At 32.4% G+C, this 27771-nt stretch overlaps 1 long non-coding RNA gene across 2 annotated transcripts; it reads right to left on the reverse strand.

Annotated features, from left to right (window-relative positions):
- On the reverse strand, nt 1–27704 carry LOC132730752 (uncharacterized). Of its 2 annotated transcripts, XR_009625792.1 has the most exons (7): nt 27393–27704; nt 24420–24533; nt 22658–22814; nt 17485–17576; nt 14449–14524; nt 5243–5367; nt 1–4042 (listed from the first exon to the last, which is right to left on the reverse strand). It is a non-coding gene; the product is annotated as an uncharacterized LOC132730752 (long non-coding RNA). The 2 variants fall into 2 exon arrangements; XR_009625791.1 differs by lacking the exon at nt 17485–17576 and having other exon boundaries at nt 27393–27691.
- Between the last annotated feature and the right edge of the window lie 67 nt (nt 27705–27771).

The following is a 27771-nucleotide window of genomic DNA, read 5'->3' on the forward strand; positions in this document are numbered from 1 at the left end:
GATAAAATTTGAAGTCATATTTTTCAGTCCACGGCTGTGAAAATGACTAAAATCACTTGCACCAAAACAAAATCACTTCATCTTGGGCTAATATGGCAAAAATATGTGATACCAAAATATCCAAAGTAGGGCAACTATTTGAGAAACAAGCAAACAGACTTTCAACACATCTAATACAATTATTTATTCATATTCGTAGGATTTCAAACAACATTGCAAATTATAAACAACTTTCTTTCTTTTTTTTTTTTTTTTTTTTTTGGGTTTTAAGTCACATCGACACAGTATAGGTCATATCGCGACGTTCCAGCTTTACTGGTAGAGGAAGACCTCAGGTGCCCTTCCTTGCATTATTTCAGGCACGAACGGGCACCTGAGTAGAACCACCGACGTTCCGTAAGCTAGCTGGATAGCTTCCTCACATGAAAGAATCCAAAGTCCCTGTCGGGATTCGAACCTACAGCCGTGAGGGGCAAGTGGTTTGAAGTCAACAACCTTAACCACTCGGCCACGGACGCCCCTAAAACAACTTTCTAAAAGTATATTTATTTAATTACTCTGTTCTCTGTCTATATACTTTTAGAACATCTAATACAATACTTTCAACACATCTAATACAATTATTTATTCATATTCGTAGGATTTCAAACAACATTGCAAATTATAAACAACTTTCTAAAAGTATATTTATTTAATTACTCTGTTCTCTGTCTATATACTTTTAGAAAGTTGTTTATAAAAGAACCTTACTCTAGTAGCCAATATTGACAGGAATATCCAGCTTGGCTCGAGGGTAACTGTTTCAGGTCAGGTAGGACAGTTACCCAAGAGCTGGATATCTCTGTCTGTACCAGTTTTAATTTTTTTTTTCTTGGGCAGCCACTGTTTGTTCTTTTTCTTGCATATCACATAAGAATAATATTTTGGAAAGAAATTGCAGAAACTAATACAGCAATCTTTTCTTATAGTACAGTGAATTTAAAGGTTCATACATGGCGCAAAAATGATGTGTCAAACTAAGCATTTAACTCATTCATTAAACGTACATGATAATAAAATCATTTAAAGCATGAGAGTTGTGTACAAAGGGGGTGAAAGACATGTTATTCTAGCACCAGTGAAAACAGTAGAAAATTATCTCTAATATGCAAGAACATTTCAGGTGATGTGTCCATGATCCAAATAATATTGCTATGAAAAAATAAGAGAATTTCACTAATTTGACCTTGACTGTCAAGGTCAATTGAAGGTCAAGACCACATTTAATTTATTCAATAAGTATTGCCTTTATTGCAAGTCTTGTTTTCTCCAAGTATTAAATAAATCCGTGCATAAATGTGAAAATTATGACAATTAAACCCAAATTTAAAGTCACATCTCATATTTTTGATGTTTTTTTTACTGGATATATTATTATTACATTGAATAGATTTGCTTCATATCTAGGTACGCCTTAAAAAGTAACAATAAATGTTTCAATTTTTTTTCTCATGTTTAAATAAGCAATCATCATGCAAATTAACACAATTACTGCCATAAGCACAACTCGAAAATTTTACAGAACTAACTGACTGTTTTTGAAAATGACCATTAAATGCCAGAAATAACTGAATTTTTGGTACCTAAATAATTCCCTTTGGTGAACACCAGATGTTTCTATTTCAACTTATGGCCAGTTGTGAAAATATCACACCTGATGCTCACTTAAAGAAATCATTTGATTTCACATACACACAAAAAAATAACAACAAATATATTATATGTATTCTGTGTACTTACAAATGAGGACAAGGGTGTATGCCTCTAACTGAGGACAGTGTGTAACACAAATGAGGACTTCATAAAATGATAAACAGTCTTGACAAAACAACAATCCTTAATTAACATCAAAACCTAGAATTACCCACAAAAAAGTCTGCTTGAATATCTGAAATCAACTCCCAATGATTTTAAAATCATAAACACATTCCATGTCTTTAATATATGGTTTGGCCTACAGAAAATATGATGTGATATTTATTGAAAAAAAGTTCTCTAAAAACTCTTTATTTGTTCAATTTCATTGACAGATGATTGAAATAAATGCAAACATCTCATATACTGTTTGTAGACTTTAGTTCCTTTGCTATTGTGCAACAAAAATGAAAAATTGATAGGTTTATTGAGTCTCCAAAGCAATGGCTATTGTAAAATAACTACTAAACAGCTGATGCATTAATACATATGTCCAGCTAGACTTTGCATTATATTTACTTGGTGTTAAGTTGAACACATATACATTATTCTAAAAAGCTTATTTATAAAAATATATGTCCAGAGAGACTTTGTAATTGATTTACTTGGTTTAAAGTGGTATACTAATACAGTATTAACAGTAAAAAATATTTCAAGTAACTGTGTTCATTTACAGTGTAAAAATACATTTCATGGTAAACAGTAAGAAAATAGCACCAACAATTTCAAATTCTTTAAGATTATTTTGTTTCTTTTTAAATAATGTTAACACTTTTTGGTTGGAATATGTATAGCACATCCAAATGTATAGCACTTTATTTTGTCACAACCACCAAAAAATATTGTTTTTGTCTAGACCAGTGGCAATCAATGCGGATTCATCTTAGCAATGTTTTAAAGCAGCACGCCTCCAGATTTATCTTAATTTTCATGATAATTTAGAAAATATGTTTAAAAGTAAAATATTGCAACATGAACAAAGAAAATAATTTATATATTGCAAACGGCACTTACAATCCACATAAATTACAAAAATGGGTCGAAATATGCAAAGATAGCCCTCAAAGGGAGACACAGGCAAAATTTTCATTTCTTAGTTTTGAATTTTTCATTCATTATTCTGTAAATATCCTCAAAATGAATGCACTAGACAGTCAAAGGAACAAAAACTTTTTCTCCATATAAAGAATAAAATTGTAGTTTCCTAACTTGACCCGCTTGGGTCAGGTTAGAGCGCTAAGATTTCACATTAGTTGTCACAGTGAACTCTGGAAACGTTAAAGAACATGCCAAAATGAATGACTTGGACTTGTTTCAATCATACAATATCCACAATATCTGTTATTGTAACTTCAAGGGTTTATTCAAGTCACATGATTTGTTTTAAAAGTATTCAGTGATTCTGTTGGCGTCTAGATTTTGTTCAACATACATAGATATATTTACACTGCAAATCAAAAATATGTAGATTTAATACAGAAATTTATGCTGGGACTTTAAGAAATGTCAATTTAACGTGATTTGAGTACACAAGATCATTTTAATTTTTTTTTCATTATTTTGCCTGAGTATCCCTTTAATGTGTTAATAACGCAGCAGAAATATGGTGATTAATACTGCAAAACCAATCATTAATCACACAAAAGATATTAAACATTACTTGAATCTTGAATCTAAATACTATTTTTACAATCTTAGTGTGTTTTCGGAGTTTCCAAATATTATATTTTCTTGAAATATTTTGGCTCATCTGGAGGGATGCAGCTTTAAGTAAGGAAATGAGTGATATTTCAAAAGGCCTAAACAAGGCATCTGACATATAAAAATAAGGTAATTGACTGACAATCTACTTAAGCAACTTCACTGTAAGGGTTGAAACAATTTTCATCACCAAGAAAATTATCTAGAATATGTTCTCCAAAAACATACAAAAGCTCATCACCACAAAAATTATCTATAATATGTTTTTTAAAAACATACAAAAGCAATGAGTGCTTCACATTTGAAATTAACACTATTATTTATACAAAATCAGAGTTAATCTCTATCTTATGAAGTGAATCATAACAGCCTTTTAAGACAGAAAAGATATGTTTTAAAGTTTTACTAAGGTCTGTTTTTTCTCTCTCTTTTTTTCTGGATATTATGCACTGCGTAATTCAGTTTCGTCCATTGATAAAGGGCCAATACTGGTTATATCTCCTGGGCATTTAAGCACTCCAGTTTGCCTGGCACCTTCCAACAACAGAATTTTTTCTAAAAAATTTTCTCTATCGCACTTTTTGAACAGGTGTCATGAACTGTTTTTCTGCAAAGAAAAAAATTAATTTATATGCCATGTTCTTCTGTTGAATAAGCTGGAAAATTGAAAAAAAGAGACATGTGGGCCATTATTTCATGCTGTTGTACAATAACAGGTTATATCAATGATTTTTCACTATGCCAATAACTCAACTTGCATTACAAATGGGTTAACAAAACTACCAAGATTTGCACAAATAATGTTTGTTTGTTTGTTTGTTTCATTTTACGCCTTTTTCAACAGTATTTCAGTCATATAGGCGGGTAGTTTCCTAACCATCGTTCCTGGAGAGTTACACCAGTACTAGACTACCTTCCTCCGCGCTAAACTACCAAAGCATCTCCCGGGGATCAAACCCACGCCAGAGAGGTAACTGGATTAGAAGTCATCGACTCTAACCCCTCGACCACGGAGGCGGTTGCACAAATAATGAACAAGTCTTAACATTTTCTTAATCTTTAAAACACCATCTCTCTTAAAATGATGTAGGTGACACAATATCTTCTTTAAAACTTGCTGCTACATTTCTATTCAGTATGAAAAATGACAACTACAGTAACTTGTATAAGTGTTCTTACATGTCAGGACAGTGTGCTTACCTCCAAGTGAGGTCATTGTGTATCACAAATGAGGACAGTAATCTTATACTACCAGTACTTACTAGTGACCTTGACATAATGCTTTTCACAAGTATAGTGGGTAGTGGTAATGAAGGTTCATGCATCTGTACAATGTACCATTATCCTATTTCGGTCGCAAAGACAGACTAAAAAACCTCTATTTATTCAGGGGCATAAAAACCTGATGGTAATAGACTTACATGTAATCTAAAACTTATGGACAAAAGACGAGTAAATGTTTGTATAGCAAAAATTCAGATTGACTTTGCAAATGTAAAGTCTGTTTGTAATAAAAGCAGCTAAATGTTGTTTTCAAATACAAAATGATGTAGATTATGTCTTTACTTCCATAAATCTATATCTAATGTAGCTACAGTTACTAATTTCATGCCATAAAAATATAAGGTAAATAATTTCTATACTGGCTTCTATCCAAAACTCATGTTTCACAAAAACATGTCCAGTATTTTTTGAGTAATGGCAAATTCTGCTATATTTGCAATATATGCAATGAAAGGATATATATGTTGCTCTTTACAATTCTGTGCCCTTGACTTTTATCCTGTTATTACTTTCATTATCTTACCATGTTTTGAACTTCTCCTATCCTCATAGAATCCTTTACCCACTCAGAATTTATAATTTTTGTTTTCCTTCCAAATAAACATTTGAAAAGTTTTAATGTGGCAAAACGAGTACATCTACTTCAATCTGTAAAATAAAACATAGGAAGATCACTAAAATTTCTACATCGTTTTATGCTGAGTGAAGATACCTAAACATGTACATGAAGATATTTTTCTCACTTTCATATTAATGAAAGTGTTGAATATTTTACAACTATCATAATAATGAAATTTTTGAATATGTGCAGCTCTGGGTATCTATTCTATTGCTCTGGGTATACCCTATTCTATAGGGTATCTTATATTCCAAAGAATATAAAACTAGAGCTCCGCAAGTCGGATGTGTCGTCAATATAGTTTAGGAGAAATGGCCATGACAATAATGAAATATGAAAATTAACAAAGGGCAATAACTCAAAAAACAAGAAATGCAGAGCAGCAGTTTCTATCATCCTATGAAGTTTCAAGTCTATAGCTTTTATAATTTATGAGAAATGGCCTGGACAAAAATAAAGTATGAAAATTAACAAAGGGGCAATAACTCAAAAAATAAGAAATGCAGAATACCAGTTCTTGTGCACTGCACTTCTTAATGAGATCTATCATCCTATGAAGTTTTAAGTCCATAGTTTTTATTCTTTAGGAGAAATGGCCCGGACAAAAATTAAGTATGAAAATTAACAAAGGGAAATAACTCAAAAATTAGGAAGTGTAGAGTACCGGTGTCACGCAGCAGTGTAATAATCACATGGTTAGGGGTAGTGCCGTTAGAATCACAAGTACGGTCTTAAATTTACTCCAAAGTAGTTAAATCATACACCATTTTATTTCAAAATGGATTCCGCATCTAATAGTATAATTTTTGTTGGAATTAATTAATTTTCTAACACACGGGAGTGTTTTAAAAAGCATGTATTGCAGTGACTTTTAAATAATTATGACAACCTTCGTTATGAATAATTTTAATTATGTTCTGATAAATATTTTTTTTAAAAGTTTTAGTTCGAAGATCTACTTTTAGAATGTGTTATATTATGTTTTAATCACTTAGTGTTCAAGACAGTTGTGATTATAGCTATGTGTGTTTGTTATATTTTGCCAGGGGTGTAAATAGACAATCATTGATGTGTCATTTTTTTAAATTAGAAAATCATTATCTTAACAAATCGAAGCGTTTGAACGTAAGTTATTAAATTAAATAATGATTATCAATAAATTTGCAATCAGAGAGAGATACTTATATTGCCGAAATGTATAATTTGTATTAGAAATTAGAATAAAGTATAAAACTATTTTCTCTGAATTCAATTTTGTGTCTACATGATTGTGTCTTCAGCTGAAGGTTTATGCAAACTTTTATAATGTTTTGATGTTAAACAAACTTGATCTCTGAAAAAAATGTATAAACCGCCTGTGACAGTAAAGCCGTGATAAGCCGTGATAATCGCAGCATGGTTTTATAATTTAACCAAACATACTAGAATTAATAATATTGTTTACAAAAATGAATTGTGTCAAATAATTGTCCTTCTTCATTACATATAATTATGTTTGTTATCCAACACACCATCTTGAAAAAAGTAATTGCAGGGAATTGGAAAAAAAGCGTCTTTACATAATTAAAAAAAAAAATTTCTTACATAAATTATTCTTGTTCATGTCGAAAAGTATTATTTAATGATAACGATTTTTTTTTACCTAGATTGAATTTATCAGTGTCATATCCGGTTGGTAATATGCATAATACGTATTGATGCATGGAGATGTCAATTCTCTTAAAATCGCTAGGTTGAAAGTTAACATTATGCACTAATACACGAAACATACTGTTTGGAGTGTTTAAGCCATTCCTTATATCAGTTTATTGACAAATAGGGGTATTGATAATTCTTGTAATCAAGCACATTATTTATCACCTAAATCTTTTACCACCTGATAAATCTCTTATTAGCATAATAGCGTAGCGCTCTGTGGGTGTAGATACTGGAAAAGGCAATTTTTACATTTCTTTTGGTTTTTAGTTTTTTTTTCAACAATCCGTGAATTCCATTTAAGAACATTGTATACACAAATTGCATCCAACAGGTTAAGTATAAGACAAAACACAGTTGTGATTAGGATGATAAATTGGCAACAGTAAAAATTAGGGGTGTGGATCGTCGAATAAGTGACGATCCGATCCGAACCACGATTCAGGACTTACAATTCACAAATCGAACCACAAATCTTTTGTTATCAAGACACCCATAAAAACATGCACATTAATTATAAAAACATGTTTATTTAAAAAAAAAAAAAAACAATACTATACATTAAACATATAAAATATAAACTAGGTTTATGTTTTTATTCTTTGGATGAGTATTTTTTTAAACCAATTAATTCCTAGCTAAGCATCATTGTACATAGTCTTTAACCGGCAAGTTGTATTTAGGTAAACTTCATATAATTTATACTCAAATCGTAATTTGCTCGATTTTATGAGTGTGAGAAACAGTGAATGTATATAAAAAAATTAGATCGCGATCTACGATCTCTGGGCTTACGAATATTCAAACTCGATTTTTTACTTTGATTCGTGATTATCCGAGTACTCGGATACTCGCCCCAGCCCTGGTAAAAATATATGTACAAATGAGCCAAAATTGTTTAATTTCAGAGGTTAAAACTGAATATAATTGATTATTGACAAAGTTACAACCCCTTTATAAAACTATTTCATTAAATAACTGCTAATGAGTGTATTTTTTATTAAGACTGTATACATATATAAAGTTATATATTAATATATTTAGTTTGTTTGTTTGTTTTTAATTTTACGCCTTTTTCCAACAGTATTTCAGTCATATAGGCGGGTAGTATCCTAACCATCGTTCCTGGAGAGTTACACCAGTACTAGACTACCTTCCTCCGCGCTAAACTACTAAAGCATCTCCCGGGGATCGAACCCACGCCAGAGAGGTACCTGAATTAGAAGTCATCGACTCTAACCCCTCGACCACGGAGGCGGTCCCAATATATTTAGTGCTTGGAACATAAATAAATACATATGTAAAAGGGAAAGGAGTTAAATGAGAAGGTTATTAATAGATATTTATGGTCACAGGGTTCTACTGACTATTCAAGCAACGTTGACTGTGTTCAATAGTTTTAACAATTTATAAAGTGGTTCTGTTCTGTGACCAGCATGTAATTATAATGCGGCCGCATTATAAGGGCATGATTATGGGTAGTGCCATGATAATTACACACATGTCTCTATAATTAATCAGTAGTGCCATGATAATTTGTTTTGTTATAATCACACAGTTGGGAGAAGTGCCGTGATAATCACACGTACAGTCTTATATACACTCCAAATAACACGAAATATATACCATTTTATTCCAAAATAAATTCCACATCTAATGGTATAACTTTTGTGCGAATGCTATGTTTGCCCAAAATGCAGGAATGTATCAAAAAAAGCTCATTTTACTGGAATTTTCATATTGTCATTAGACAATGTTGACCTTGAATGAGCAAGTGCGAACTTGACCCTGGAGGTAGGGATCTGATTGATGCGCATGACACATTGTCTTATAACAGACTTTTGTGCCAAGTTATTTCAGATTCCTTTTATAAATGAAAAAGTTATGGACCGGACACAAAATATACCCTTTAACAGACTATGTTAATATTTGACCTCCAAGTAAGACCCTGACCTTGAAGGTAGGTGACCAACTGTTGCGCATGACACATCGTCTCATTATTGTGAACAATTATGGCAAGCATTTACAAAATCCCTTTAAAGATAAGAAAGTTATAGCCCGGACAGGACATATACCCTCAAAAAGACAATGTAGACCTTGAATGAGCAAGTGCGATCTTCACCCTAGAGGTAGGGGTCTGGTTGTTGTGCCTGACACATCGTCTTATTATAACAAACATTTGTGCCTAGTTATTTCAAATTTCTTTGATAAATGACAAGTTATGGGCTCTGCTGGGAGTAAGGGAGACCACAGCTTAAAGGTCACTGGTGAGGAATTAATTAAGGGCTTCACCCCCTCATACAAACAAGAGGGCCATGATGGCCCTGAGGTCGCTCACCTGTATATAGCCCCCCCCCCCCACCCCCGGGCCAATTTTTACCCAAGGGCTTTTATTTGTTTATTTGAACAGACTTGAATAGACACCCATAAGAAGATGTTTCATGCTAAACATCTAAGTTCTAGCTCATTGGCTTTTTTAAAAGAAGATTTTTAAAGTTTTTACTATACACATATAGTTAAAAACAATGACACCCCTGGGGCAGGGCCAGTTTTGACCCCCGGGCGTTTATTTTAACAAACTTTGTAGATATTTACTTAAAGATGTTTCATGCTTAATATCTTAACTCTAGCTATTTGGGTTTTTCCAAAGTAGATTTTTAAGTTTTTGCCATACACATATGGGTAAAGTCAAAAATAATGAGGCAAAAATTTGAAAATGGGGTCAAAATTGAAATTTCATATTTCTACTTATTTTTCACCTAAAACCATGTGATATTGATTGATGTTTAATGCCGAGTAATTGGATTTTATCTAACAGAACACAAATTGTATAAATCAACATTTTATTTCAATTTATTAACAAAAAATAACAAAACCAATGCTTTATAAAATTGTGTCACTATACTTCCCAATGTTAATTAAATCATATGTGTTGTTATATTTTAGTAACAGTAGTGATGTACGGATAAAAAATATACCATTACTAAAGTTACTAAAGTCTGATTTTTTTTAATGTAAGAACATCAAGTTTTTCTAAAGTTGGAAAAAATTGGGCAGAGAAATAAAAAAGTAGTTGTTAGTATGTATTAATAATTACTTTGATGTAAAATAAAGTTTCCAAATATTTCAACCTCTCAAAAAAAAAAAAAAATAAGCAGTCAAATTTAACTTGTATTTTATAAAAAAAACGTTACACTCCTGACATGACTAGGATAACTTGTTTAAATGATAATAGTTCTTTACAGAAACATTGGAGGTAAAAATAACATAAGAAACACATGTACAGAACAACACTGATATGTTTGAAAACATACTGATAGGTTATTACATTTGAGAATAATTCTTGGAGCAAAGATATGAAGTTATACTTAAAACCAAAAACAAGTTTCTAACGAGTAAACAATTAGCAAAAAAAATGGAAATAAAGGTTATAAACATTAATTAAGCTTCTGTTCCTAACCAATAGAAAAATATCAAAATGACCATGAAGAATCTATTTCACAAAAAAATGCACAATTTCACTTTAACATTTGAGTGTTACACTCCTGACACATTCAGGCAAGAGACTTTATATCTTAAAATATTGATTTAAAATATTTTTTAATGAAAAGTAATTAAAATACTTCAATTAGAGCTGTCATCGATAGAGACAATATCGATGTATCATTGATATTTTTTTGCCAATCAATAATCGATACACATTTCAAAAAATAAGTAATTAAATGTCTAGAAATTATAAAAAAAAATCACCCAAAACATATACAGAACAGTTATTTATGTCTAATGTTATGCTTTTGTTATATAGTGGAAATATTTCATAGCAATGGTGACAAAAAAAATTGTCTGGAAAAAAAATGCAGTGGACAATACACTGTACAGAACATGTTTTGAACTGAAATAATTTAAACAGGTATGAAAGTGAATGACAGACAAGTAATAATAGGTTATTATCGATATATCGGTGTATCGTTGATTTTAGTCATCTGATATCGATATATCGTTGATATGCTTTGCACTGAATGAATGACAGCTCTAACTTCAATTGTTTATTAGTCTGCTGAGAATAAAACAAAGTTAACTACAATTGCCGAAAAAGAAAAAAATGTCAGGAGTGTAACACTTTTCACTATTCTCGCATACTGTATTTTACTTATATTGCATACTTAATCTTCAATAATTGTATATAAATGCTTTGTTCTGCAAAGAGTATATACATGATTTTAATTTCTCAGTAATTTCTTTAGTGTTTTATCAATAAATTTCAATGATTATACTTGTCAATAGTAGACATTTAGGAAATTTTGATGTTATTTAAGTAAATATACTAAAAACAGAACTTAAGCATTGTGGTTTCTTAAAAAAAACAAATGCTTATCTTCTCCCCTAATTATTGAACAGCTTAATACACTGTGAAATCTCTACTATATTGAAATTTTTCCACAATTCATTTCTTGAATAACAGAGTATACTTCTTATAAGCTATATATCACATGTTGCACTAAATATCACAGGCTATAGTACAGTCCCTGGGGACCTTTTGTGTGCAAAAAAGGTCCATGGATAAATGATATACCAATGTAAAGCTAAATGTTTGAAAGCAAAAGGCAAAATTTCAAGGCAATTTCTTTGGGGTTTTAGGTTTTTTTCTTTTCAAGGGATGTAACTCATGTCTACTAATTTGTTTGTTCTTATCTGTCTATCTTAGTCATTATGTATATTTAACAACAAAAATATATCTTTTATATTTATAAATTGAATAGAATAAGATGGAAAATTACCAGTTTAAGAAGTTCATCAAATAGATAGAGGTCCAGGAATGATGAATAAGCATAGAAATATTATTTTTAGACTGGATTTATAAACCTTATAAATTTGGTTTTTCTATTTGTTGCAGCTAGTAATTTTATATTCATTCATTTAAACCTGGGTTATCAGTTAAGAGTTCATCATAAAGATCTTCAGGACTCAAAAAATTTTTTTTTTGTTTCAGGGGAAAATAAAATACTATTTATGCCAAATCAAAGCCATGATGCTTGCCCATGGCTAAATGATTCAAAAATATAAACTGAACCATTCATGGAACTTTAAATCAGAGAAAAAAAACAAACTCAAAGATGAATGAGTAAATGTATCTATTTAAATTTATTATTTCAAATTTTAACATAACTTGGTCATACATGCCATATCCCCCGCCCGGGGACAAAAACCCCCGATTTTCGACCATGTCTCCCGATCTCCCGCCGTGGGATCGAAATCCCCCGATTTTCAAAAATTCAACCAACAAAAAAATTAAAGCATCAATTTTACCAATAAACATAAGTGCAGATAAAAAAATAATGATCAGGCAATAGAATCTCAAAGAATCACAGATAAGCAATGTTTGAAACTATTATTTTTTATGTAACTGTGATCTATGTTGTTGCAAAAATAATATAAACTAGCTTTGTCTCACGGTAAGCAACAAACACTGAGGTGTGAAGTACATGACCTGAGGATTTGTGACAGATTTTTTTTTACTGTTTATGAAGTGTCAACAGAAATTTTTTAAGGCAGCATTATTTTATTTCACCTTTCTATGGCTACAAAAATTCTCCGTGAAAATGTTGATTCTTTTCATTTAAAGAAAAAAATCTTTACCTTTCATTTAAGAAAAAATTTGGCTGTTAAAGTATATTTATTTTAATGATTTTGAATGCATCAAATTTAAGTTTATTTGTACTAAAATGATTCAATATATATCTGATATAAAAATGTATTTTAAATGATATACATGCAATTAATTATATTTGTTTTACAGGGATTACATCAAATATTTAAAGTACCTATGTTTATTTGCAATTGTTTACATATTATTCTTTTACAGTCAAGTATATTAAAACTTGAAAATATCAAATGATCTTGTAGAAATGTTCATTTTCATAATAAAATGGGGGAAATTTAATAATATGTTTGCATCATTTTAAGATTAAGAGTGGTTTGTGCTTGCTTACTTAAAAATCCCCCTACTTTTGGTCCAAATCCCCTGCTTTTTAAAGCCAAATCCCCCTATCTGGGTGGCTGGAAATATGGCATGTATGCTTGGTAAATTTCAAAACATCAACAAAAATTATGTTAAGCGAGAACTGTTTAAAATGATATTTTAATTCCAGTGTAATTATTAATTTTAATGACTTTGATTTGTTAAAAAATCTGAGTTTTGTTAGTTAAATATATTTCATAACAGTCACAACTTCCTGGAAAAATATTTTGGTGTATGATAATAGAGTAAAACACATTATTTGACACTTATATCATTATTCTAAGAGAAAAGATAAAGTGTAAGGGTGAGATATAGCATGAATCCAGGGAACTTAGATATACAGCAGTTGCCTAGTTTCAAATGCAACCCTGGTCCTAGCAGTTTGGTCCCATCTGTAAGATTGTTGACAAATTTTATCATGGTGAAGATTCAGGGATCTTAGTTATCTCATGATCCTTGGATCACAAGATCAAGATGTTACAAGTCAACAACAGATCACCTCCCTAATGGATAAGATTTCCATTTACTTAATTTGCATTTATTCATAATGATAACAAAACTTTTCTTGAAGATTTTAAATACATATTATTTGTATTTAATTTGTAGGATTATGTCATGGTTCATAACTGTTCACTGTTAAGGGGAGAAAATGTGTAAGTGGCCATTATAGCTCAGTTGTTCAAGTTATGGTATGGTACTTTGTGGGTCCCGGGTTCAAATCCCGGTCAGGCTGAAAAGGGTAATAACTCAAAAAATAAGAAATGCAGAGTACTGGATCTTGTGCACTGCACTTCTTCGTAATGAGATCTATATATGAAGTTTCAAGTCCATAGCTTTTATACATTAGGAGAAATGGCCCCCGACAAAAATAAAGTATGAAAATTAACAAAGGGAAATAACTCAAAAATTAGGAAGTGCAGAGTACCCGTTCTTATGCACTGCACCTTTTCTTAATGAAATCTATCATCCTATGAAGTTTCAAGTGTATAACTTTTATAGTTGAAGAGAAATGGCCCGGGCAAAATTAAAGTATGAAAATTTACAAAGGGCAATAACTCAAAAATTAAGAAGTGCATAGTACCGGTCCTTGTGCACTGCACTTTGGGTAATTGAAAAAAGCATGCATACTAAGTTTGAAGTCAATCCGACTAACAGTGTCTGAGTTATGCTCCGGACAAGCTTTAGGGGATGCCGACAACGACACCGCCGACAAAAGTAAACCCTATATGTTGCCTTTTCAAGGCGACACAAAAAGGAAAATTATAGTTCTAGTATTACATTTGTGTGATTTGTAAACAAAAACTGTACTGCTGATATAGAAGTTGAGTAAAAAACAATTCAACATCAAATCAATGAATGAAATGAAATGGGCTAAAAAATACAAGATCGCACTTACTTGCAGGTACAACAAGTACTTTGGCTTCAACTGTAAAATCTTCATGTTTGAACTCTCTGAAGAGTTTGTAAAAGCCCTGTTTAATAAAAAAGTAATAATAATTATCAGACAGGATAAAAAATATGATTATACAGTCAGCTCCCAATATTACATGGACAAACCTTTTCTCTATTTTTATTATCTTGATCAAAATTTCCAAGTCCAAATTTTTTCCTTCTTTGTCTATATTATATACAATTTGTTTGTTTAACTCGACCCTTTTTATTTTGAATTTCTCAGTATCTAAAATTATAATTTGAACAAACATAACACACAATAATGGTGGTATAATAAACTTTGTAGAAACTGCGTAAACTAATAGATAGGACAACAAAATAAAAACATCATTTATGGAAGATTCTATACAAACGCATCTACAAAGAGTGTAAAGATGTAAAAACACTGTTGATGAGAGGTACAACACAAATATGACATAATTTGTCAGTTTCAGGTCAAATTTAAGCCAATTATATTATCTAAACTTTTCACAATCTTAACTTTTTCAACAGTCCCAACAACTTCCAGATAAAGAGAGTTGACTGTTTATTGCATTTAAATCAATAATTATTTACATCACTTAACTTTGAAGAAATGTTTGATTTTTAAATGTGTTTCTTTATGAGAATTATTTATGATATTTTTTCATTCATTGTTTGTAAAGATATTTGCACCTCTGGTACACACTGATGATTGATCTCATTGTTACAGGTGTTGCAAAGATAAGATGCAATCATTTGTCTGTACTAACATTTAAAGTTGTAAAATTATTCTATACATTTTGCCGAATTTTTAGTCTGTGCCGATGAAAATGAAAGTGCAGAATAAGGATTTATAAATCTTTAGTCAATAATTTGGAGTTCTTTGTAACCATGTAATTTTCTGGCTATTTCTACTTGGGAGAAAAAAATGAGTTCCTTGCAAGCAATAATTTGTTATAACTCTGAGTGTTCCCTATGACCTTTTTTTTCTTTATAATGAATGAAAAGTGGCTGAATTTGGGCCAAAAATAATTGCTCCACACTGGACACTCAAGTGATTATAATTTTTTGTTCATTGGCAGCGTTAAATTTGATGATTTTCTCTTCACAATGTTTATATGATTGGCCTGATATCCAATTTCAAAGGTCAGTCTTCTATATTTTGGAACAACCAGTTATTTCAAGATCAAACATCAATTTTTCATACAATCAGATAAATCTTTCTTATTCTATGTTCTAATACTAGCAACAATCAGTATTTATAATACATGCTAAGGAATTATTTGATACAACTTACTGGCACCATTTACACAAATCCGCAGTTAGGGCTTCCAGTTGAGTAACTGAGACTTACGGTATTTGGAAAATTACCACTTAAAAGTGTATATAAAACTAGAAATGTGTCCCTAGGACACGGATGTCCCCACATGCCATTGCTCTGTTAATCTTATGACTCTAGGTCAAATATTTTTTGGACTACATGTGCCACAAGTTGAAAACCAACAAAGGGCCATAATTCTGTTTAATTTGGTCGCAGCAAAAATTCCTTCCTTTACTACCATCTACACATTAAGGTTGTTCATCCCTAGAAGTTTAAGCAAAATTTGCCATCCGGTTTAAGAGGAGTTGCGTTCACAAAATTTCTACATAGTATATAGTGACAAAATCAACAAAGGGCCATAATTCTGTTAAATTTGGTCGCAGCAAAAATTCCTTCCTTTACTACCATCTACACACTAAGGTTGTTCATCCCTAGAAGTTTAAGCAAAATCTGCCATCCGGATTAAGAGTTGACAAAATTTCTACAAAGGATATAGTGAAAAAATCAACAAAGGGCCATAATTCTGTTAAATTTGGTCGCAGCAAAAATTCCTCCCTTAACTGCCATCTACACATTAAGGTTTTTCATCCCTGGAAGTTTAAGCAAAATCTGCCATCCGGTTTAAGAGGAGTTGCGTTCACAAAATTCTACATAGTATATAGTGAAAAAATCAACAAAGGGCCATAATTCTGTTAAATTTGGTCGCAGCAAAAATTCCTTCCTTTACTGCCATCTACACATTAAGGTTGTTCATCCCTGGAAGTTTAAGCAAAATCTGCCATCCGGTTTAAGAGGAGTTGCGTTCACAAGATTTTGGGACGTACAGACGGACGGACATACCAACTTTTGACATTTATGAGGCAAATCAGCTCATAAACACCACCTGGACCAAAGTCCATAAGCAAAATTAGCTCATAAAAACAAAAAATAGCTCTTAATTTGAATTTTATTAGTTTTTGTTCTTTATTTAACTACGGAATGAAGCTCATAAATATCAAATGGACGGACGGACAAGGGTAAATCTAAATGCCCGCCACTAAAGTGGGGGCACAAAAACAACAAATATACTCTATGTATTCTGTGTACTTACAAATGAGGACAAGGGTGTATGGATCAAAGTGAGGACAGTGTGTAACACAAATGAGGACTTCATTACTTGATAAACTGTCTCAAAACAACATTCTATAAAATGATATTTTCACAAGTTGTGAATACTATAGAACTGGTTTTATTTGCTTACAATTAAAATTCACTTTTATTCAATTTCACCCATGAAATATTTGCAAAGTTTTACTAAGTCAAGGGCAATAACTCTAAAAATACTAAAAAAAATCAGACGAAAATACCCAGGTGCACAACTACACATGCTGATCAACATTCCTGTAAAGTTTCATGACTCTAGGTCAAATACTTTTTGAAATACATGCAACATAAGTTGAAAATTGCAAAATTTTACTAAGTCAAGGGCAATAACTCTAAAAATACTAAAAATATCCAGACAAAAATACCCAGGTGCACAACTACACACAGTGATCAACATTCCTGTAAAGTTTAATGACTCTAGGTCACATACTTTTTGAGTTACATGCGACAAAAAAGAGAACGGACGAACGGAAGGATGGACAAGGGTAAATCTAAATGCCACTAAAGTGGGGGCACAAAAACAACAAATATACTCTATGTATTCTATGTACTTACAAATGAGGACAAGGGTGTATGCATCAAAGTGAGGACAGTGTGTAACACAAATGAGGACTTCATTAGTTGATAAACTGTCTCAAAACAACATTCTATAAAATGATATTTTCACACGTTGTGAATACTATAGAACTGTTTATTTGCTTACAATTAATATTCACTTTTATTATATACTTATAAATGAAATATTGATGAAATAAAATGTGTATTTTCATTTCCGTATTTTCACTGGTGTCTTGCCGGACTACTATCTTTTAAATTCTGCCAGTACACAAAATTTAAGGGAAAGTCTTTCAAATTTTAATATCAAAAAGGAGAAAAATGTATATAATAAACAGAAAATTCAAGTTTTTTCTATAAATACACAATTTATTTTCATCTTGTGGCATAAAAATTACCATATTTCACTCGTGGCTACCGCCACTCATGAAATATTTATTTTCATACCACTCAATGAAAATAAATCATGTATTTATAGAAAAAAATTGAATATCCTCTATTTAATTTTACCCATGAAATATGGGGCTATATCAGTCAAATATATTTCATTTTTTTTAACAAGAACTGTCAGCAGAGGATAGTAACGCTCGACTATTCGAAAAGTTGTCACAGGGGTGTTTCATTGAGTATAATAATGCTTACCTATATGAAAACATAAAATTGTCCGAAAAGGTACAAACCCTTCAGTAGTTATGGAGATAACAGTTTACAAGCAAAAATTTATCTAGAATTTCTCAGTCGAAAAATGGGCATAATTATGCAAAAAAGCAAATCAGAGTTATGGGACTTGTGCCAATCATCTTAGATTATCACAGAGAACAAGTGTGTGAAGTTTCAATCGATTCCCTTCAGTAGTTATGGAGATACCAGCTTACATGCAAAAACTTAACCAAGGATTTCTAAGTTGAAAAAGGGGCATAATTATGTAAAAAAGCAAATCAGAGTTATGGGACTTGTGCCAATCATCTTAGATAATCACAAAGAACAAGTGTGTGAAGTTTCAATCCATTCCCTTCAGGAGTTATGGAGATACCAGCTTACACCAAGAATTTCTAAGTCGAAAAAGGGCCATCATAAATTATGTAAAAAGGCAAATCAGAGTTATGGGATTTGTGTCAATCATCTTAGATAATTGTGTGTGCAGTTTCAATCCATTCCCTTCAGTAGTTATGGAGATACCTGCTTACATGCAAAAACTTAACCAAGAATTTCTAAGTCGAAAAAGGGGCATAATTATGTAAAAAAGCAAATCAGAGTTATGGGACTTGTGCCAACCATCTTAGATAATCACAGAGAACAAGTGTGTGAAGTTTCAATCCATTCTCTTCAGTAGTTATGGAGATACCAGCTTACACGCAAAAACTTAACCAATAATTTCTAAGTCGAAAAAGGGGCATAATTATGTTAAAAAGCCAATCAGAGTTATGGGACTTGTGCCAATCATCTTAGATAATCACAGAGAACAAGTGTGTGAAGTTTCAATCGGTTCCCTTCAGTAGTTATGGAGATACCAGCTTACACGCAAAAACTTAACCAAGAATTTCTAAGTCGAAAAAGGGGCATAATTATGTTAAAAAGCCAATCAGAGTTATGGGACTTGTGCCAATCATCTTAGATAATCACAGAGAACATGTGTGTGAAGTTTCAATCCATTCCATTCAGTAGTTATGGAGATACCAGCTTACATGCAAAAACTTAACCACAGGGACGGAGATTCCGACAAATGGGTGACTGCATTAGCTCGATTATTCTGCGAATAGTCAAGCTAAAAATTAAATATGAAATATAAATATGAAAGTAGGTGGAGTCAAAACTCATATTGATTTTAAGGGACTTCTTTCGCTATTTGGTTTGAAAAATCTGATAAATACGAAACAACACTTTGTTGAATTTTGCATTGAAAACTATCTAGATTGATAGAAAATGGTCTAAGAAAATAAATCGGAACCTCAATATATAAACGCTGTACAGACGCTTAAAGAGTTGTTTACGTGACGTCACAATGTAGCGCCAAATATCGCGTGCATAACAAGACGCAATCATATATTACTGCGCGCTGTACAATTGCAGCTGCATAGCAAACAATGGGGTTCGTAACCATTTTTCTTTGATAATGAAATTAAATAAAAAGGTTATTTTTTATTTTTTCATGAAATATGGTATATATTTTCACTCAACAAGATAAAATGCCACATATTTTCACTCGCTGTTCCGGCTCGTGAAAATATGTGGCATTTTATCATGTTTCGTGAAAATATATTCCATATTTCACTCAAAAAAAAAATGTCCTCTTAATATTCATTAATAAATTTACTGCAGTGTCTCATTAATTGCAATATTTATTTTCATGATACAAATAATATACCAATATGATTTTGAAAAACCAGATGATTCTTAGGTCACAGTAAGTAAAATCCCACTTATATCTATTGTTTACTATTTGCACTGAATATGGTTCAATTTTATTGCTCATTTCTCATTTGTTTTGACACCAGTTCTTGCTCAGATATCTGATTGGCTAATCTCCTTTCTTAGGACCGGTCAATGATATTAGTGATGAAAATTACACAAATTTGTATATGTTTCACCTCTTTAGGTCTCTTTTTTATCGGTAACTTCAAAGGAGATTTACACTCCCAAATTAATTATTTAAAGTCAATTTTCACATTTAGTATTTATAACAACAATAATTTGAAACTATTATGCAATTGTCATTATACCTCTATAGTATTAGTTATACATATAAATTTTGTGAAACCTGTAACACATCTTCATCTATTTAACTTAATTTTTCGCAGTCGGCCATATAATTATTGGCAAGACTGCTGCAGCAATGGAAATGTTTTAACAAGGTTGGTCAATAAAAAAAATCAAATAACTAATCAAAACACTTAAATAAGAGGGCCATGATGGCCCTGGGGTCGCTCACCTGAACATAGGCCCCCAGGGCCGGGCCAGTTTAAACCAAACGGCTTTTATTTGAACAAACTTGGAAGACACCCATTAGAAGATATTTCATGATGTTAAGTTTTTACTATACACAAATAATGAATAATAATGACTTTTGCCCCCCCACCCCCCTCTCCCTGGCAGGGCCAATTTTGACCCAAGGGCTTTTATTTGAACAAACTTGGTAGACATCCATTAGAACATGTTTCATGCTAAATATCTTAGCTCTATCTCTTTGGGTTCTTTAAAAAAATTTTTTTAAGTTTTTAATATATGCATATAGGGAAAATCAATGACCCCCTGGGGCGGGGCCAATTTTGACCCCAGGGCTTTTATTTGAACAATCTTGGTAGACACTCACTAGAAGATGTTTCATACCAAATATCTATGCTCTAGCTCTTTGGGTAGACACTTGGTAGACACTGATAAGAAGATGTTTCATGCTTAATATCTTAAGTCTAGCTCTTTGGGTTCTTTAAGAGAAGATTTTTTTAAGTTTTTACTAAATGCATATAGGGAAAATCAATGACCCCCTGGGGCTGGGCCAATTTTGACCCCAGGGCTTTTATTTGAACAATCTTGGTAGACACTCATTAGAAGATGTTTCATGCTTAATATCTTAGATCTAGCTCTTTGGGTTCTTTAAAAGAAGATTTTTTTAAAGTTTTTACTATATGCATATAGGGAAAATCAATGACCCCCTGGGGCTGGGCCAATTTTGACCCCTGGGCTTTTATTTGAACAAACTTGGTAGACATCCATTAGAACATGTTTAATGCCAAATATCTAAGCTCTAGCTCTTTGGGTTTTTTTAGAAGAAGATTTTTTTAAGTTTTTACTATATGCATATAAGGAAAATCAATGACCCCCTGGGGCGGGGCCAATTTTGACCCCAGGGCTTTTATTTGAACAATCTTGGTAGACACTCATTAGAAGATGTTTCATGCTTAATATCTTAGATCTAGCTCTTTGGGTTCTTTAAAAGAAGATTTTTTAAAGTTTTTACTATATGCATATAGGGAAAATCAATGACCCCCTGGGGCGGGGCCAATTTTGACCCCAGGGCTTTTATTTGAACAATCTTGGTAGACACTCACTAGAAGATGTTTCATACCAAATATCTATGCTCTAGCTCTTTGGGTTTTCTAGAAGAAGATGTTTAAAGTTTTTTCTTTTGGTTGCCATGGCAACCAGAGTTCTGCATGGAATGGAATTCTTTGAACAACTTTGTTAAGGCTTCACACAAGGAACATCCCTGTGAAGTTTCATTATGATCTGCCTTATGGTTTCAGAGGAGATGTCGTTTGAAAAGTGTGAACGGACAACGTACGACGGACGACAGACGAAGAGTGATCCTAATAGCTCACCCTGAGCATATGCTCAGGTGAGCTAAAAAACGCTAATGTGAAACATATGTCAATGCAAAGAAAAGTAATATTTGGAAGGGAATTATAGAGAATAAAAATTTCACTAAAAAATATCACTTGCGAGCTGGGCAAACTACTAAAGTCACTTGCCTCTGTGGTTTTTACATGGCATGGGCATCTGCTTTAGTATAATCCTGATCACCTGGGGGTCATTTAATCAACCAGTATTTACTTAAATATGCCTGACAAATAAGAGTGATTTTTTCATGATAGTAAACGTGTTCATTTTAAAATTTCTTCTTAACTGTTTGAAATTTTGGAAATTTCAATAAAATAACAGAAACAATTCTGACATTTAAGGCCCCTGTGATCTTGACCTTTGACCTAGTGCTGATCTTGACCTTTGACCTAGTGCTAACAAAATCAATAGGGGTAATTTACTAGTTATGACCAGTCATTATGTAAAATATGAAGACTTTATGATAATTTTTTTTTCCAGATAATCAGCATAAACCATGTGGTCTACTAACAGACAGACAGACTGACATTGCAAAACAATATACATGTACCCTATCTTTAATCTGGACGCGGACGCCAGGGCGAGTAAGACAGCTCTCCATATACTTTGTATAGTAGGGACGAGCTAAAATGAATATTCCATCACCATTATCCTGATTCCATCATGGCCCCTAATTAGATGTGGGCTATAATATGCCGGTTTTCTAATCATCTGGAGTGACTATGTTTGTCGAAAACACAACTATAAATCATATCTGCCATCACATGTAAGTCCAATAGTTTTTACTATTTAAAGCTCCTATTTATATGAACTGATAAAGACAGCAATTATATCTTACCAAAAATTCTTCCTTTTATGTTTGGAAAAGAAAAGAAAACTGCCAGTCCCCTCTTTCAGGTCTGAAAAACTTCAACTCATAAGAACTCCATAATACTTGCATATCAATTCTCCTTTCTCTAAGGCTTTGACCGCTTTCAAATCATAATCTCCAGAACCTGAAATTGTTTTGAGTTACTTCATTATCATAACTGTGTAAAGCCACATACAACTGACTTATAAAATGCATATTTTATACTCTCATTTACTCCCCTGAATCAACAAATATCCTTTTAAGTTTAAATAACAACAAGAGCACCATCTGTGGGAGCAAAACAGACTGGTGGTGACTGGCCTAAATCATTATGTTTTTGATAAATGAAGTTTTTAGGCAAGTGTCAGCACAAATATGCCTTATTATAGGATAAGCTTACATCTATTTAAGTGTATTTACAAATGAGGACAAGTGTGTAGGCCTCATAATGAGGACACTATGTTATACAAGTGAGGACATCATATGGTCAAGATCACACAACACATTCACTTCAGAAATACTATGTACATGTAGTTCAAACCAATTTTAACTGCCAATAAGTGTCGGACAATTTTTAAGAAATTTTTCCTATGCAATAGTGGTTCTTTTAAAAACCTAATGACCTCAGGGCTAATTGTTCCTGAAGAACACTCTTGTGCAGTTTGGTTAAAATCCACCATGTGATTTTTGAGATAATACAATAACTTCATAAAGGGGTATTAAATTACCCCCTCATTTGCCTTAACTACCCGGTACTCCTAAAATAAAAAAAAATGTTGGTTTGATATCCCTTACCAAGAGGGTAAACATTACCCTCAGTTTCAAACACAAGTGTATTGTTTAAAGAATTGGTGGATAATGACAAATAATGGACACAATGCCATCATTTACGTTCAATTTTGTGCACTAAGTATTTTGTCAAGCTAAAAGGAAACTAAGTACCAGCACATTTTCCACAGAACATCATTTCTTCCCCTTTACCTTCACTACAACAGAAGTTTACAATTTGTAAAATTGTTTATCAAGTACTTCCAAAATAAATTACAAGAGCGATCAGTGATCACATGTGTTGCCTCATGATGGCCAATTTCATGTTGGGACAAGTTTTGTGACAGACGGAGAAGTGATCGGAGTAGTGGCGACATAAATTCCTGTAAAGTTAGGATGAAATTGCCCCAGTAGTTTCTGAGGAGTAGTGGGGACAAGTTTTTTGACAGACGGACAGACAGACAGACAGTGCACAACTAGGCTTGGTACTGATCATTCCTGTAAAGTTTGGATAAAATTGCACCAGCAGATTATGAGAAGTAGTCCGGACAAGGTTTTGTGTATCTGGCAACACACAGAAAAAAACACCTTTTTATTAAAGGGCCATAACTCAGCCAAAAATCATTCAACCAGAAAACCTGTGCAATATGCCCAATGACTTGGGCTACAGATCAATCCTGTAAAGTTTCATTGAAATTGCATTAGTGGTATAAGAGAAGTAGTCCAGACAAACTTTAAAAATAAAAATTATTAAAGGGCCATAACTCTTACAAAAATCATTGAATCGGAAAATGCTGACAATATGCACAACTAGACTTGGTACTGATCATTCCTGTAAAGTTTGAATGAAATTGCACCAGTTGTTTATGGGGAGTAGTCTGGACAAGTTCTGTGACGGACGGACAGACAGACGACGGAGAAGTGATCCCTATATGTCGCCACTACTCCGTAGAGGCGACACAAATGTCCTTACTCAACTCACCTATGAAAGAATCAATAAATTTTATCTCAAGAAGCCCCTTTTCTTCTGCTGACTTTTTATGACACTTAAGAGTTCTTTTTGATTTGTTTCTATTGCTGTGTCTAAGATCCATTTCTGAAAAGTAATTTTTCATCTTTATATTACAAGCATATAATACATGTTTGTACATAGAATATACATGTTATAAAGAAAGTTTATTTGGTTTTAAAACAACAAGTCGTTCACAACTTACATGTATATATTTGCATGTATAGATTCAAATATGTTTAAAGCCACAAGTTAGCCACAAGATGGTAAAATGACAAAAATGAAATAAAACATCAAATAACCTGTAGATAGAATATATGTGTAAATCCATTACCACTGATATCTTATTATGTCAATAAAATGTTAACAAAAGTGTCATTATATCATGTCATGTAGTAGTAATGGAGTTTCAAATAGTCATATGTCACCACACTCCACAGTGGTCCAGAAATATCCAGGTATCCGGTTTGCCCGGGGTGGTATTTCAATTTTTGTCATAGATGATAGAGAAGGCCCCTATTATATTTCATTCAAACTCAAGTTTATTTGTGTTTTGACATCCTGTCTGTGATATGCAGGCTTCATACCCTCAGATCCCCTTTCTAAATTCCATTTTATTTAGTTCCGCCAATTTGTTTTCTTGTCTAAGGGCACATGCATTCTTTTACTTGGGGACCATATTCGCTTTTCATGGAATATTTTGACACTACTGAAGGTTTTTATGATGACTGCCTTATGAACACATTTGCGGATGTTTCTTAATTCCAAATTTCACCATTTTTGTGTTTAAATGTTGAATTCTGCTTAAGCCGGTGCTAGGGGGCGTGGACAGTAACTTGCACTTTCCAGTACCGTCCATGAACAGGCTCAATCCAACCGAACCTGCAACATTTTACAATTTTGCCATGCTGGGCTTTCTTTAGGGATTCTGTTTTTCACTATTTTATTTTGATTAATTGGTCATCATATATATATAGATCTATTAATTAATTTATATATAACATTATTATTAAATCATTTATAATTTCAACTGTTCAAGTGTCACAAATAAATACAAATATCAAAACAGAAGCGGTTTTTCGTATCCCTCTAAGTTTGATATAATCCCTATTACCGAATATTGTGCGTTCTGTACCACAGCTGTGGATAATTATCCCGACCTATCATGTGGTACTCGAAAAAAACTTAGATGAATTAAAGGCTATGTGTACAACATAACAGTGAGTGATTTGTGCATAAAATTTCTAATTGCACGCATAAATATTGTTGAATGAGGATACATGCACATACTGAAAAAATTCATCAAAACTGTCAAATATGCAGAAATTCTATTTTGGATGGTCTTAAATTAATTGAAGTTATCCCGGGACAACCAATATTCAATCAGTTAAGCGGTTTTTAGCCAATAGTAAATGGAAGGGGAAATTATACTTTAAATTTATTTTAGCTATTAATGCATCTATCAACACTTAATCATTTTCAGGTTGGTACATTTTCAACAAGTCTTGATCTTTCTTAGAAATTAAATAAAAACAATATGACCCACTCGGGTCACTCCAAGGTATATTTTAACATAAATTCAAACAGCAGGGTAATCACCATGGAAAATTTGTTAAAGATAAATCAGGGCCACTAAAAATTGTAGAAAATTTCACAATCGTCTATTCAACGATTTTCAACAGTTTATTCAAGATTTTAAAAAAGGAAGTGGCTAGCCGTACGGGCCCGCCAAAAGTTCTAGCCGTACGTGAGTCACGTACGACTAGCCAGGACACACTGTATTGGCTAGCCGTACGGCACTTTTCAAAAATATATGGAAGGCGAAAGTGCATATGTTAATTATGACTTTAAGCGAGGATTATAGCCAAGAATGTTTACTTTTAAGAGATTAATCGACGTGTTGGCTACAGTAAAGAATGTACGTACTTTGTCATCTCAAGACATCAAGAAAAAATAGCGTTTGGTTGCAGTTAAATAACATTAATTGAAATAGTTTACGAAATTTTGATAATAATCCTTTTTTGTTTCATTAAGTTTAATTTTTAAATTGAAAAAAAAACACCGAAAATAATTGTTGTCGGGCTCTGATAGTTGCGTCAATTACCGACGGTATAGAAGTTTGTCCATCGTCCATCATTAAGGAAAATTTGCATTATTAAATTATTTTTCCTTTTCACCGTTTTTTTTTAAATATTCTTTTTATTTATTTATTTATTCCCTTCCGATCATTATTTATAGATCATACAACGCTTACTCGTATTCATTTTTTTTTTGGCAAAATTGCGGAGCATCTTTATTAACATGTGTCTCTAACGACAGACTAGGACATTGCGGATAATTATCATGTAAATCTTCGTAATTGGGAGACGGAGCCAGGAGATAACAACTCATTATTTATTAAACAAATTTATGGAAATGAGTCACCTTATTCGGATTCATCAGTGGTCCACTAAGTCGACTGGACTAATATGCGGCTATTCTTCATTTACTTGTCAAAAAACACACTAAAATTCAATAACATCATGTCCATACAATGATTGTTGACTACGTGCCAATAGTGTTAGTATGTAGTTAAAGGCTCACTTTTTATTACCTAATGTAAAAAGCATTATTCATTACCAATCATTGTATACCTCGTTTATGGTAAAAGCAAAAGCGTCAAAATTGAGTACCTTTTCAGGCTGAAAATTCACTCATAGAACTCCATAATACTTTGTCTTCAGGGAAATTCTGTACTTTCACTATCATAAATAAATGAACATTTGTTAACCCTTTAGAACAATGATACCGAAATGTCTTGGGAGCGAAACGTCTGGCATTCGAAGTGTTTCGGGTCATCAGGAGCGAGGAAGGATGTTCTGTCTTCATATTACTCATAAAGTGCACCATAAACAAAAAAAAATACCAGATGATTTATTTAAACATTGGTTTACAATGAATAGTTACCTTTAATGGTTTAATCTTTATTTTCAAACTTTGCCGGCAGCCATTGAATTTAGGTCACGAGTTGTCTTACTAATTACGCAAAGGGGATTTTATTCCATTTTATTAGCGCAACGGACACAGCGTAGCCTAGGCCTACTGTAGTACAGAAACCAATATTGCTTGAATCAAAGCAAATTTTGATTTCATACAGATGTGAAAAGAACAATGACGTCTGCAAAAAGTAACAAATTTTATTGCACTCTATTTAAACAATAGTTCAAGGTCGCTATTTAACATATTAATTGTTAAGATCTACAAGAAAATATAAAATGTACTCGCTGTATAAATATACACAGGACCTTGAAGTTCTATCAATTTATAATCGCCTAGTCCAATTAAA

Source organism: Ruditapes philippinarum, unplaced genomic scaffold (assembly GCF_026571515.1).
Source record: "Ruditapes philippinarum isolate M1 unplaced genomic scaffold, ASM2657151v2 ctg4131_1_1_1_1, whole genome shotgun sequence".
NCBI lineage: Eukaryota > Metazoa > Mollusca > Bivalvia > Venerida > Veneridae > Ruditapes > Ruditapes philippinarum.